Source organism: Rhipicephalus microplus, chromosome 10, assembly GCF_043290135.1.
Source record: "Rhipicephalus microplus isolate Deutch F79 chromosome 10, USDA_Rmic, whole genome shotgun sequence".
NCBI classification, from domain to species: domain Eukaryota; kingdom Metazoa; phylum Arthropoda; class Arachnida; order Ixodida; family Ixodidae; genus Rhipicephalus; species Rhipicephalus microplus.
Window position 1 is genome coordinate 8,913,371 of NC_134709.1, and position 14,113 is coordinate 8,927,483.

The following is a 14,113-nucleotide window of genomic DNA, read 5'->3' on the forward strand; positions in this document are numbered from 1 at the left end:
CTCGGGGTTATGCAATGTGTTTTTATAAAGCTCAAGTACACGGCTGTTCTTAAATTTAGCTTTCATTCAAATGCCGCCACAGCGCGCGCGCGACAAGGAGAGAGAGTGTGTGTGAAGGAATACAGGATGCGCAGGAAGGTTAAACTTTCGTCCAACTTGCTACCGATGGGAATCGAGCCCGTGCCCTCAAATGTATCAGCTCAACACCTTAGCCGCCACGTTCCCACGGCGGTCCTTTTCGACGCGCAGAGTAGGCAGAGGTGTGTGGGCCCTCGTGTGTGTGTTGTAACGTGCCATGTAAAGGCTGCTTCTCTCCAGCATAGAAGGCGTACCGGCGGGAAAGCGTTCGAAGAAGCCGCGTGCGCATTCTTGCCGCCCTTGGGAGATGCGCGCCCTCGGGTTACGTGAATGCGCGCCCGCGTTTGTTCTCCAAGGCCAGCCGCTCTCTTTCGTCGCCGTGTGCACACTTCACCCACGGCCGGGGTTATTCCCTTGCCGACGCATCTTCTTGGCTGCGGCGGTGCGCCCGCTTTTGTCTTCGCTGCGTTACGTTGTATGCAAGGAGATGGGGTGCGTCTGGCCCACGTTGTGAGGTGCCCTTCGATCCAGTCCTGCACAGTCGCGTGCAGCGAGGCAAAAGTAGTGAAACTCTCGCGGATTTCTCAACACGGGCCTTCGGTGAAGGTTGGGGGAGGAGCGGTGGCTTCCGTCGTCTATAATTTCGAATAATTGTTATCTGTGCAGTTACAATAATCTGCACAGTTTGACTAGCACACTGAGGTCCTGTAATTTTCTGTTAGTAGCTTATTTCGCTCGTTACACGTTGTCGACTAATCTTGCTGGGCACGTCACAGCGGTGAAAGAAACGCTGCCTGTGCTGGATGCCCCCTTCCCCCCTCCTTTGCAATAACTTCTGCGGACGGCCTTCTACTGAATCATCATTTTAATATATAGTGTAGCAAAGCTGGTGAGGCAGCCGCTAGCTGACACGTCGCCATAAGTTAGCTTGGGTCTCACCCTGAGACAAACGAGGAAGTTTGTCGGACGACCAATAGCAAGATCCCGTCTCGTGGAATCATCGTTTTGCGGCGTGAAACGACGCCGGGCGCAAACGGCGTCAACTCGCGCAAACGCGTCAGTCGCGCTACTCTGTCTTCGTTAATGTTGCGGAAGCTTGCTTATTGTCGAGAGAGAGAGAGAACAACTTTACTGAAAATACTTGCAGAATCGATAAGGCTCCCTCCACGCTGGGAGGACGAGCTTTCATCGCGACGCGGCCATTACGTCAGCCTCGTTGTGGCGACAAAAATACTTGGTTGCGTTGGTGGAACAGTCTTTGGATCTTCGCTAGAGTGCTATATGAGCAGCCGAGCGTGGCATAAGAAATAATTTCAGTTCAACGCCGAGGTACTATAGCATATGCTTGGCAAATAACTTTTGCGGAATTAGGATAGAAGATGGCAGCACGGTGATCTACTTGCCTCCCTCTTATAGCTCGTGTGGTATGCAGTGCGCTCCAACGTTCGAATCCCGGACCAGACGGAACATATTCAGCTCCGAAGCTCTTTCTAGTTGTGCCGGCTTGTACCAAAGTTCAATATAATGGTTCTGGTGGACGTATTTTAACATGTGGTCAGTGACAAAAATTATTCCTGTTTGGCACGACCCTTACGTGCCTGACCGAGCATAAACAAGCAGACAGCGGTATCAGTTGGTCGCTAAAATAAAAAATATTGTCGCAACAATCAAAGTTGTACTCGCGTCGTTCATCGTGTGCTACGGCATAGGTCTACCGGTAATCGGGCGTCGGCAGGAAGGTGCAAAGGGGCACCTGCCTCCCTCAGTCTGTGTCAGCACTGGTCCTGAAGCCCCACCAAAGCTCCCCTTCGGCTTCGCGATGCAACACGATTTTGCCGCTGACAATTTGCTGCCGACACACATGGTGCCAATGAAATGATTCACTTAGTCATCAGTCCATCAATCAATCGCACGTGCATGCGTGCGTCTCACAAGAGATGACAGCTTCCGTGAATAAAATAAAATAAAATGAGATCGTACTCGTTTGCGGGCACATTTGCCTCTCAATATATTGTCAGTTACAGTTCTGAAGTAAGATGCGTCGCTTCTAAAGCTGCACGGTTCTAGTCGTTGTTCGCTGGAAAGACAAGTGCCACTCGTTTAGCGACAACGTGGACCACCCGTGCGGTGGGTGTGGGGCGTTTGTCTCGTCCTAGAAGCGCGTGTTGGCGGCCAGAAAGAGGCGCAACACCATAATAATTCTGCTTCGACCTTGCAAGTTCGTCCCTGGTATGTGTGCGTGAGTGTGCGAGTTTTCGAAGAACGTTTATTTGCACCGATACGGTTCCGAGCGCTTCGTACGTGCCCGAACTTAAATCTTGGTCCCACTTGGAGCACGTTGAATGTCCCTCCGCATACGAATAGCGGTGGTGCGCGCGACCATACGCGCTTGTACAACCCACGTTATCATTGTATCTGGAGAAGAACCTACGCATTTGCCTTTGGGACCACGCTGCTGACTTCGGGAAATTCAGTTTCGACTGCGTTGGAGGTCTTCGTGTGTTTGGTTTGCGTCTCCCGCTTATGCATGTTGAGATTGCCGTGACAACTATATCACCCACCTTACTTGGCACCCATTGATGTTCGCTCAGGTGTCGCTTGCGCTATGCACGATGGATGTGGGTATAAAACTTGCATACACTGTGGCGTTTTGGTAACACTATACCTTCTTACAGAATGCTCCTGCCCACGTTTTCTGAAATCACATTAAAATGGAACAATGATTTAGTTTAGATTGCTAAAGTGTTCCGTGAGAACTGTAATGCCGTTGATCATATACTATATTTTCAAGATAACAGGAAAAAATTATCTCAAAGTGTCCTTTTTTTAAATTTTGCGCCTAAACCAACGTGCGGGACGTCATGAACTTCAAAGTGTATTTGTCGCATTTTGCCGACATTGGCTGTACGAAATTTCCGAAAACTTGCTGTGGAAAATCTCTGACCCCATCAGCAGACAACGTGCATCATTTTTACCTGCTAGGAACTACGGAGGCCTTAGTAAACAACGTCAGAATTTATGGCGTCACGGCGTTTGGTGCAGGAATTTCATGGTGGTGTCCATTGTCTTTTATTCATTTACAAATACTTCACAGGCTCAAAGTAGGAGTACTATGTGAGAGGGATTATACAATAATTTTTATCAAAGGACACAGAACAAACTAAAGTAATTATAAAGTAACGTATACAATTGCTGAATGTGCGAGATAACATGCACTAATATGAAACATATATACGTAATTGAACGGGTTGATATGCAAACGTACAATAAATGAACGCCGGAAAAAGAGATACGCTTAGAAAACATGGTCGAAAATAGTATTTTCTTGCGTATTTTTTTTTCGCTTAATAAGAGTCTTCTCGCGGCGAGCGAGGTGATTTTGGAATTGTTCAAGTGTAATTTACTAATGAAAAAAAAAATCGTTTTCTTCACAAGTGTCCATTTTACCCGGTACGACGCCGGACTTCCGACGAAAAGCACGGGTCAATGCCGAAGGTTGTGCACTATGACAGGGAGCCTCGTTGAATCACGTGACTTAAGCTACAGTGTTTTCTTGCGAACTACTTGAACTTGTTAGCACTGGCTCATGCTGGCTAATTTATGTTGGTTGTCCGCTGTTATAACACCAACAATAATTGCACGCGGTGCGTCTGTCGTCTAGGGACGGCTTTAAAATTCACTATCTGATAGCTGTGGTCGATACCCTATAGCTATTTACACTATAACAAAAAATTTATGGCGGTAATCACACTTCACCTGCCAGAGAAATGTATTATGTTCCGACTAAAGGGTACGAATCTGTAGCCTGTGCTCCAATCAAAGGGCAGGATATCGTGGTCGTCTTTGTCCTTGACACACTAACTCCCATGGGGCACAGTTTGCTACACGAGACAGTTTCGCTTGCAACTAAAATTAGATCAATGTCTACGTGCAGTCGTGACTGACCTTCACATATGATTAGAACTAAGCTCGCATGCAGGCTTGGTCGTGACGTGTCCTGTGTTTTCATTGAGCGAAATTGGCATGACGCACTGTAGGGTAGATATGTATCCGACTACATAAGAATATAACTATCTACTTGACACTATATAGAGTGTCTCGTGTCGCTAAATTAAACGCCCGACACGTCACCGGATACGTGCAGTGTGTGTGTGTGTGTGTGTGTGTGTGTGTGTGTGTGTGTGTGTGTGTGTGTGTGTGTGTGTGTGTGTGTGTGTGTGTGTGTGTGTGTGTGTGTGTGTGTGTGTGTGTGTGTGTGTGTGTGTGTGTGTGTGTGTGTGTGTGTGTGTGTGTGTATATATAGCCCGTACTTTCGAGGTAAACCCTCAACGATGGCCCAGTTGTTATGATGCTCAGCGGCTGACCACAAGGTGGCGGGATCAGTTCCCTTAGGTGCACCCTCAGTAACACCAGGTTGCCGAAAGTTTTGTACATCTCCTCTACTGCACGCCTCGTATTCATGTGGTAATCTTCAGACGTGAAACCCCAACAATTATTATTAGGACTGGTGGGCACCTTGTCCTGGCTTGGTTGGGCCTTCACCCTTTCGCCTGTCTGTTTCCCACTTCTGCTATACTATAGAGTGCACTCTATGTGGCTATGCTTGCTCTATTATTATTTTTTGAGTACCTGTCGTTCATTGAGCGAAGCAGAAGAGGAAGGCGATGAAGAATACGAAGAAGAGAGCGCATGTTGACTGATTTTAATTTCCTGTCTGTCACTAGACCAACATGTATTGTAACTGCTCTGCTTCAATCAACAACAGCAACATACTTGCAATACTCACTATAATCTCACACTGTGCGTTTTCCATCACAAGACGCACAATATTTTCTTCTTTGTTTCCGATATGGCCTGCCCTATCTGTGCTTGTCTGTTATTCTAGAGGTGCGATGCAACGATGAAGAATGAGTCGATCTTATCCTTCCAAGCTGTGGATTCTATCGGTGCGTATCAGTTAAGGTCACGCCGTGTTTCTTGCCCTTATGCTGCACCCATGGAAGCACGTCACCACACTCCTTCGGAGCCGCTCTTCTATTCCCATGCATCTCCTGTCCGTCTTGACTGATGGCCTTGGTGTAGCTCCGAATGCTTTCACCTTGACCAGCCGACCGACGTTGTTGTTCTGGCGAGCGTGTTGTGCGTGTGTGTGTGCCATTTTCTTTTTTTTCATTTGTGAGTGTTGTACGCAAGCGCCGTAGATGCGTAGTATAGACGCACCACTCCCGAAATTGGAGAGTGGTGAATGCCATCGGCGCATGCGTAGGAGCTTTTCGCAAGCGGTCATAAAAAAATGCAACCATCTGACTGACGGAGAGAAGTGTAAACTTATAATCTTTTTTCTTTCTTAGACACAATATTGGCTCTCATTAGTAATCAATTGGACTGGTTACCCAAGTACTTTAAACAGAAAATTGCGTGGTGTTTCAGTCATCAGGCGCTTTATTATTATTATTATTATTCCTTCAAATAGCAGATAGACATGTTGACGCGTATATGTGAAATTCATATTTACTGTGCCCACGCATTCATTGAGTGGGGGAAATTTCGGGCTAAATAATTGATTGTTGTTGTATAGTAGCAAGCTAGCATTGTAGATATCCATATGAAAAAGAAAACACAAAAATAAAATAGCAGGAATATATTTGAGTGTTTTGATATATATGCGATCTTTATTAGCATCACTATGTTTGTAACTCTACCACAAATCATTTTCGGTTATGGAAAAGTCGTACCGGCACTGTTTTATTAATTTTTGCTCGTGCTGAAGCATAGGAGATGGAAAAGGGTTTTCAAGGGCGCCCCCTATCGCACCTTTTGGAAGCAGTCTCAACGGTGGTGGACACTGGTCGTTTCGTTCCGTCATACTTTTTATCTTGCTTTCTGATCATTTTTTGCTGCCGCCAGTTGCATGAGCCGCTGCCAATCTCAACTACCCGGCGGACCCGAAACGTGCACTCGCTACTAGTTCTGTCCGCATGCAAGATTTGCGCAAGTGTTTCCGAGAAGCGAGCGATGCCTGAAGCCTTCTGTTCATGCTTGTTTTTTTTTTCGGAAAGCCAAGTGGGCTGTAATTGTCAGGTCTCGTGAAGATACTGCTTACAACGCTTCAACTAATCCCGGTTACTTGTGCGTACCCTCCCGCGCATCTGCGCAATATTTGTACTTTCATCTCCCTCCGTCCGAGGCTTCTCCAATGTTACTCGTGATACACGGACCTTTTCATTAAGGTTGGGTCGAACAAAAAGAAGCGAGCCCTCGAAATTCGCTTTTTTTTTTCAATTCATTATACATGGAGTGTCATATTATTTATAACTGGCATCAAGAAAGCCAAGGAAGGTGCAGGGGATGTTATTAGCATCATAATTCGCCGCTGGCAAGGTCGGTCCCTGCCGCGTATGGTGTACTATGTACGCTAACCGAAAACTATTCTTCCTTCGAAGAGCTCTAAAACATTCTAATTCCACGGTGCCTACTCTAGCGTACAGGACTATGATTCGCCCAGTGTTAGAATATGGAGTGATTGCTTGGGACCCCTTCACTGAAGCTAACATAACTAAATTGGAAAACGTGCAGAAGAAGGCAGTCCGCTTTATATTTAATAGCTTTGGACGCACCTCTATAACTGAACTCCTACATCGTGCCAATGAGCCTTCAGTTACCGAAAGAAATCGTTTAATACGACTACAATTTCTTTACCAAATAATTAAAGGGCATTATAAGCTTGATGTTTCCAACATCATTTCCTTTTCTTCTGGGTACGCCACCCGCCAAAGGCATCAACTTACAATAACCCATTTCCGGTCCCGAAATAACTGCTTCAAATATACCTTTTTTCCTCGTACAGTAACTCAGTGGAATGGATTAACTAATAACCAAGTGATGGAGCCGTCCTTAGAGTTGTTTGCAGCAAATTTGACCTGATTGTTTACATCATGCTGTTCTATTTTTTTGTTTGTTTGTTTGGTTTATGCAATCTTGAGTGCCAACATTGTGAAAATTATATCTGTAACCACCCTGCTAAAATCTCTGTAATAGGGATTGCAGTATGAATAAATAAATAATAAATAAATGATAAATAAATAAATAATACGTATACATGCTACTATGCTGATATAGTACACATATACTACATGAAAATCTCTATTGCGCGCCTGGGAGGAGGAGGAGGAACAGGAGGGAAAGGAAAGGCAGGGATGTTAACCAGTCTGGAGCGACCGGTATGCTACCCTACATTGGGGATAGGGAGGAAGGAGTTTGAAAGATGGAAAATGGGAGAGAGAACAGAGCTCGCACATGCGCTGGGTTCACAAATGCTGATGACTTGGAACATGTTGCTGCAGCAATAAATATATAGGGAAAACATTCAATGTTTCATCCACCAGAACAGCCGCTGTGCGTGACACACATTGTGCAGTCCTGCAAAGTAGTTACATTATCCTCGCTCATGCGCGAGTCTCAATTCCTACGCGAGTGTGCGAAGTGCAAATATACCTGTTCTACAGCCAGTAGGCAAGAACGGTGACGCCTTATTCGTATTAACACGCGTGTGCGGGATTGGGTAGTTTCCTAAAAATAACTAGAGGTGACTCTATGGTGCAGCGACCATGGGAATGATGGGTAGTACACGGATTTGCCTAGTTTTCGTACTGGGGGGTGGCGAGCCGCACTTGTGGCTTCGTTTATTGCCGTGTTTCGGTTTTGTTTCGAAGGAAAGAACGAACTTCGTGGCCCGATTTGAAATGGTAAGACTAAAAAAATATTAAGGTGGTCAAGCGCAACCGCTGAACATTTGCTGATCTTTGTTTTGTGAGAGAACAGCTTGAAGCCACACGAACACACACAAAGCCAGACGTACGAAGACTATAAACAAATTTGCGTATTATACCATCATTACCATGCTCGCTGAAGCGCCGTGCGTTGCAGCTCCCATTGACACTAGCGCCAGAGTTCCCTCTGGTGTATATTTAGATAACTGTGGTGTATACTGAACAGTTCGGGAAAAAAAAAGGTTTGATTCCAGTGCACAGCCTGCAGCGTTTCATGTAATCGCGCATCTTGTGTTCTACTCTCCACGTCTGCCGATGCATGTATTTGTACTCGCCCGTGTAGGAAAAAGTATTTTTGTCGGTGCGAACGCTTTAGCGACGCACTTGTTATTTCTGTCCCCCTCGGAGCGGGTCACGCGACAGGCTTATCGTCGAAGGCTTATACAGTGCGTGCTGTGTCGGTATTCTGTACTGAGTGTCTTATACCGAAGTGCGTTGCACCGTTTCCTCGAAGCAAAGAAAAACGCAACGGTGCGGCTTATCGGCTTCACTTAGCGTCGGCGCTCGAATATTTTTCGGTGCACGTGTAAATGCTTAAATACTCTCGCGCAAATGCTGGGAACTCGGCGGCGCAATTAGTCGCGGGGAGGTCGATGAGACGTGGGTGGAATGTTCGCGCAGTTCGAGAAAGAAGCTGTACATTTAAGGGTCCGTTTTCTTTGTTATATACAATTTTAATGAGAGCTAATATACAATTGTCTGTTGTTCAATACATGCGACATCTTTTGCACATGCGGTGCTACAGCGTGTGAAAAGTTAACTCGCTAATCTCTGAAGGGAACGGAGTTAAGACTAAAAACCTGGAAAATAACTAGAAAATAGCTGTAGTACATTACGTGCTTAAGATGTAGCATGGATTGAAAAAATGTGGCGGGCCGATTTTTGTGCTGGTATATTGTCTGTTAGTTGTTAATATTCTGTAATTCGAGAGTCGCATTCAAAAATTTCCTTTGTATTCAGACATGAAAAAAAAAAAACTCGCGGGGTCCCTAATGCAGTCATATCAGACGACTCGAAGACGAAGGCCGTGTTCTTTTTCTTACGCCCCGAAAGCTTTCTGCGCCGAACGTAGTTTAGCATTGTCCCCGGGATTGGAGGCACCGCACCTGCCTTTGGCTACCTCCGTGATCGGTCGACTTTTGACTTGATTACAGTATCATGTGATGGCATCGTCATATGACGCTACGTGCTTGACGTCATGATTTGTTTGTTTATTGATACTGCAGTCTCAAACAGAAGCTATAGCAGGTGTGCAATATTTATACATGATATTGATAAAAAAACACAATAGCATACAAAGGAAATACATGACGTAAAAATACAATGCGTACAGGTAAAGGAAAACAGTAAGGCTAAGAAAATGAACTTGTGACGGCGTCATGTGGTGACGTCATGCGTGGTTTTTTTTTGTTTGTTTGTTTTCATCACTGGCGGTGTTCCCGACGCCGCTGGAGGCCGTCGGTCAACTTTTGCGCTTGATGGGGCATCTACACTGCAGTGGGGTTCATAGCCGTTGACTTCTAGTGCTTGTTTTGCTCTAAAATTCCTTTACCAGCTACTTTCATTATATCTAAAGGCATATATTAGACCATTTACTTTAAATATTCCCTCAAGACTACAGACTGTCGGGTGACCGTGTCTGCATTAAACAAGACTATAGTGCGACGTCATGCCGATGTCTGCGATTTTTTTTTTTTATGCGGTCGAGGCTCGTCGCAGAAGAATCGGTGTTTCTCGAAGCTATCGATTCCCTGCCAATAATCGGATACACCTCCCCCCCCCCCTTCTTTTTCGTGATCACGGATGTTTGTAAGCCGTGACGTAGCTATGCGGGCTGGTGCCTATAGTCTATACTCTTGCATACGGTGTGCTTGTGGCAAGGGAGACGCTGAGCTGGCTCTGCGCGCACGCAACGACGATCGCTAACCACACGTTTCCCGCTTTGGACGGCGGAATGCCCCCCGAGTTCTTCGCAAAGGGGGTCATTTCTCTGCCATCGATAAGCGCTGTTCTCGCGTAGTCCTGCTGCCGAGTTTGTGAAGCTGATACGCTTCGTTGATCGAAAAAAAAAAAACAACTTTGTGCGTGGAATTCGCTGCCCTCTTTTATTTTCTTATCCGCATGCGGACTCCGCATTTTCTCGGAGTGCTCGGCTCTGTTTGCTCTCCCGCAAAGGTCGTGGGAGGGAATCTCTGCTGTGGCGACCGCATTTTCGAGGGAGCCGGGCAAGAATGCTCAAGGCCCGTGGATGTAGAGGAATCCCATATACGAAAATTTCTGGAACCCTCCTATACGCCGTCTCTCGTAATCTTATACGGTGGTTTGGGGAAACTGAATTCCAGCAACCTCTATATTAATTATATCATTGTTTGTTTTCCAATTAAAATTTCTGAAGAGACATTGAAGCGAGAAAGTTATTCAGTTCAGACTAATAAGTTATTCTCGAAAAACACTATTGACGTTCATTTCGCCATCGTAAGCTCATCAAAAGAAAAGAACCTTCATCTTTTTTTTTTAATTTCGTGCCGAAATATCGCACGTAACGTCGTGGATTTCAAAATGTGTCAAAAACTGGCACGACGAAATTCTCCTAAACTTGTTGCGCTAAATCTGTGACCCCCCCTCACATGACATTGTGCTTCATTTTTACCGATGAGAATCTACGTAGGCCTTGGTAGGCGCTGAGAAAATATATAACGTTGTGGCTATTAGTGTGGTAAACTCGATTTTGGCGATTCTACCGGTCTTGCGTTTTTTTTTTTTTACCGCTTTTCAGGCGTCTTCTTGCTGCAAGCGAGGGGATTATGATACTGGGGAAGAGATTTACGAACACAACAAAAAAAAATGCCTTCCTTGTCTACAGACTCCTTTGCGTTCCTCGAGGAGCTTTGAATGCGCTGGCGTTTAGGTCGCTTAGAAGTGTGGCAGCTTGGGCTAGTTGGTATGGCATGACGATAGTTATAGCGCGAGAACAAAACGATGACACAGAGACAAGAAGGACACGCGCTCGTGTCTTTCGTGTCCTTCTTGTCTCTGTGTCATCGTTTTGTTCTCGCGCTATAACTATCGTTTAGGTCGCGTTAGGTGAGAGTAAGATTTAGCGCCTGCTGTTCGCCGTTTTACGCTTTCAGCTCTGCACGATGGATAGTAAAGGAAGTTATGGTGAACGATGATTAAATCAGTGCAAGTATAGGCTTCGAAAGTTCATTCTTAAAAATTATATGCACATCTTGTGCGAAAAAAATGACGAAGGTCACCTTTAAAGTTGCCGCCGCGCCATAGATGTCTTTCTGTGTATTTCGTTTTATACAACCGCCTATATACGCAAACACTGGAGCACCAGCTCGACTGCGTGGTTCGCCTTTCAGTATCAAACTTCCCGCGATGGCGGTGACTTGCGTGCACAGTCAGTTGACAGTGCCGTGTGAAATTGCTGACAAAGCATACAAAGCAAGCTGGTGAGAATTCGAAAGTGCTTATCGGGATCGGATTTTTTCTAGCTGACTGAATGTTATCGTTACACATAAAACCTGGTCAGCTACGTTTCGAGCGAACGGAGCGCATTTCGGAAGCTTTAAACAAAGCGAAATGACACGATGTGGAATGCAGCATTGTTGCTGGATAGCAACAGACGCTCGCTGAATGACACAAGTTCGTATTCGTAAGTATACGTTCAATGGCGAGGTATAGAGAGGTGGTCTTGGCCGTTTCCTTGAAATATTTCTATGAAAATGTCCGTTTGACCAATAAAATCGTGTACAATTAAAGTCTCCTTCGATTGCCTCTGTGCATGTACGTATACGCGCGTGACGTGGCGTTAAATTCGTCCGTTTACGCAAGCTCAAATCACCAGAGCATTAATTTGATTCTTGCGTGACGACCGTGCTGAACCGCCATCTTCTCTATACAACCTTTCTTCGTCCCCTTCCTCTTCGACTAAATTTAAATATACTTACTGGCAAACACGGCGAAATTGTTTAATCTTCTTAGCATGGCCGGTTGTTCGCGTCAGTTTCTGTGGTTTCTCTTCATATAGACCTTACCTTTATGCAACAATCTCAAATTGCATTGTACTTTTTGAGTGTGTGGGGGCTCTTTTCTTTTTCGCGCTGATGTTGTGAAGTCGTACGTACTGCTGGAAAGTAACAAGAGTCGAAAGTTTATCGCTTGCGCCTGATTCCTGCAGATTGCACTGTTTAATTAGAATGAAATACTGTGGCCTTTTTCCGTTCTCGACTACGAATAACATTATTTTTGCCGCTACGACGTCGTACTGCCTTATTGCGTGAGTGTCGTAATTTAATTAAGAGTGTGGCAGCTTGGGATAGTTGGTATGGCATGACGATAGTTATAAAGCGCAAGAACAAAACGACGACACAGAGACAAGAAGGGTAGCACTCGTGTCCTTCCTGTCATTCTTGTCTCTGTGTCGTCGTTTTGTTCTCGCGCTATAACTATTGATTAAGAGCGCGGGGGACAGCTGATTTCGTGCGGTGTGACCTTCGGGCTGATGAGTAAGCCCGTCGACTCTTCCGCTTTTGCGGGGCGACAGCGGAAGTGGTTCGTCCTTCTCCCCCCTCGGCAAGGACCACGGTCAGCGCATGTGGTCTTATCGACCCTAAGAGCAGTGCAAGACTCGTCTGCATCGGGCCCAGGGCGGCACAAAAAAAAAAAGCGAAAAGCCAGTACATTCTGGCATCATGGGAAGAGAGCCGCGACCTTGTTCCCCGCTTACCGTGTTTCCGCGCGCACAACTGTCCCTCCTCAGTGTGCCAAAATCGGTCGCTTTCGTCGCGTTTTCATCGAACTAGCAGACGTTCGCGAAGCCACTGAAATGATGACACAAACTATTTGTTATTGAACGCAAGTGGAAAGAAACGCAACATGCCGCTGGTCCGTGGTTTCAGAATCCTTCTCTAGCGCTGTAAACTAAGACTATAATTATAGCGCGAGAACAAAACGATGACCCAGGGACAAGAAGGAGACGGACACGAAGGTCTCTGTGTCGTCGTTTTGTTCTCGCGCTATGACTATAGTCATGCCATACCAACTAGCCCAAGCTGCCACACTTCTGTGTAAACTAAGGTCACGGTATCGCATCCCAGCCGCAACGGCCGCATTTCGATGAAGGCGAAAGTGCTTGAGGCCCGTGTGCTTGGATATAGGTGGTAAAAACTTCCCGAGCCATCCGTGTTAATCCCCGCAGAGAAAAGAAAGTACCCCGTACAAAGAATAACTACGAATCTTGTTCATTTTCTTATATTGAATCAAAACCCTGGAACTCCTCACCTTGTACCATCGCATCATCATCCACATCATTTCATTTATACAAACGATTTGTTCGTGATCACATACTGAACTTGTCAACAGTGATTAGAAATACTAGAGTATTTATAAATCATATTTCCATTTGTTCACGGGACGTTAAACCACAGTTATTATTATTATTATTATTATTAATATTATTATTATTATTATTATTATTATTATTATTATTATTATTATTATTATTATTATTATTTTACAGTCGTTTTTATCTGAGCTTTGCACTATCTTGACGTAGTTTTTCAATATGTACAGATTCTTCCCTTTGCCATCTTTCATGAGGCCTACCGCATAATTGTGTATATTCCGCATTGTTTTTCGCTCCCATTCCATGGTTCATGTGTTGTCTTTTTATTCCCATTTTGCTTTGAATTCTTTTTTTCTGTACCCTCTCCCTCTTGTTATTTTATTTCTTTTTCAGGTTGTATTGTATTGTTCATTTTGTTTCATTTTCTCGTGCGCGTGCACAAAGGCCTTATAGTTCCTGGGCACGCTAAGTAAATTATTGATTTATTATTATTATACTTCGGGCTAAGTAAAACGCGAGGCTATTCGGTATACACTTCTGGCGCTCCTTTTCCTCTACATCCACGAACGAAGGGGGGGAAGGGGTCTCACCGAGGGACGACGGGCTTCCTTCCTCGAGCAGAATAATGGCTTTCTCGGAAGGAATAAGGGAGCGGCCGGACTGCTCGCCAACGGGCTTTCTTGGTCTTCCCTTGTTTAGTTTAGCTTCTTTCGCCCGTCTTCCGGTCTTCGTATTCCTTCTCTTCTTCCGGGGTCTTCCCCTTCTCCGGCGAGCGCGCAGCAAGTGCGCTATCCTGCCGCTCCACTGCATTATAAGGGAGCCCAGGGAGCGACGGGTGCCGTCCGTCTCACGT

The 14,113-nt window shown here is 45.5% G+C and overlaps 1 protein-coding gene across 4 annotated transcripts in view; it reads left to right on the forward strand.

Annotated features, from left to right (window-relative positions):
- The window catches only part of LOC119181229 (rho family-interacting cell polarization regulator 2-like), a 336,392-nt gene that overhangs the window by 282,542 nt on the left and 39,737 nt on the right, over window positions 1–14,113 (forward strand). The window lies entirely within an intron of this gene.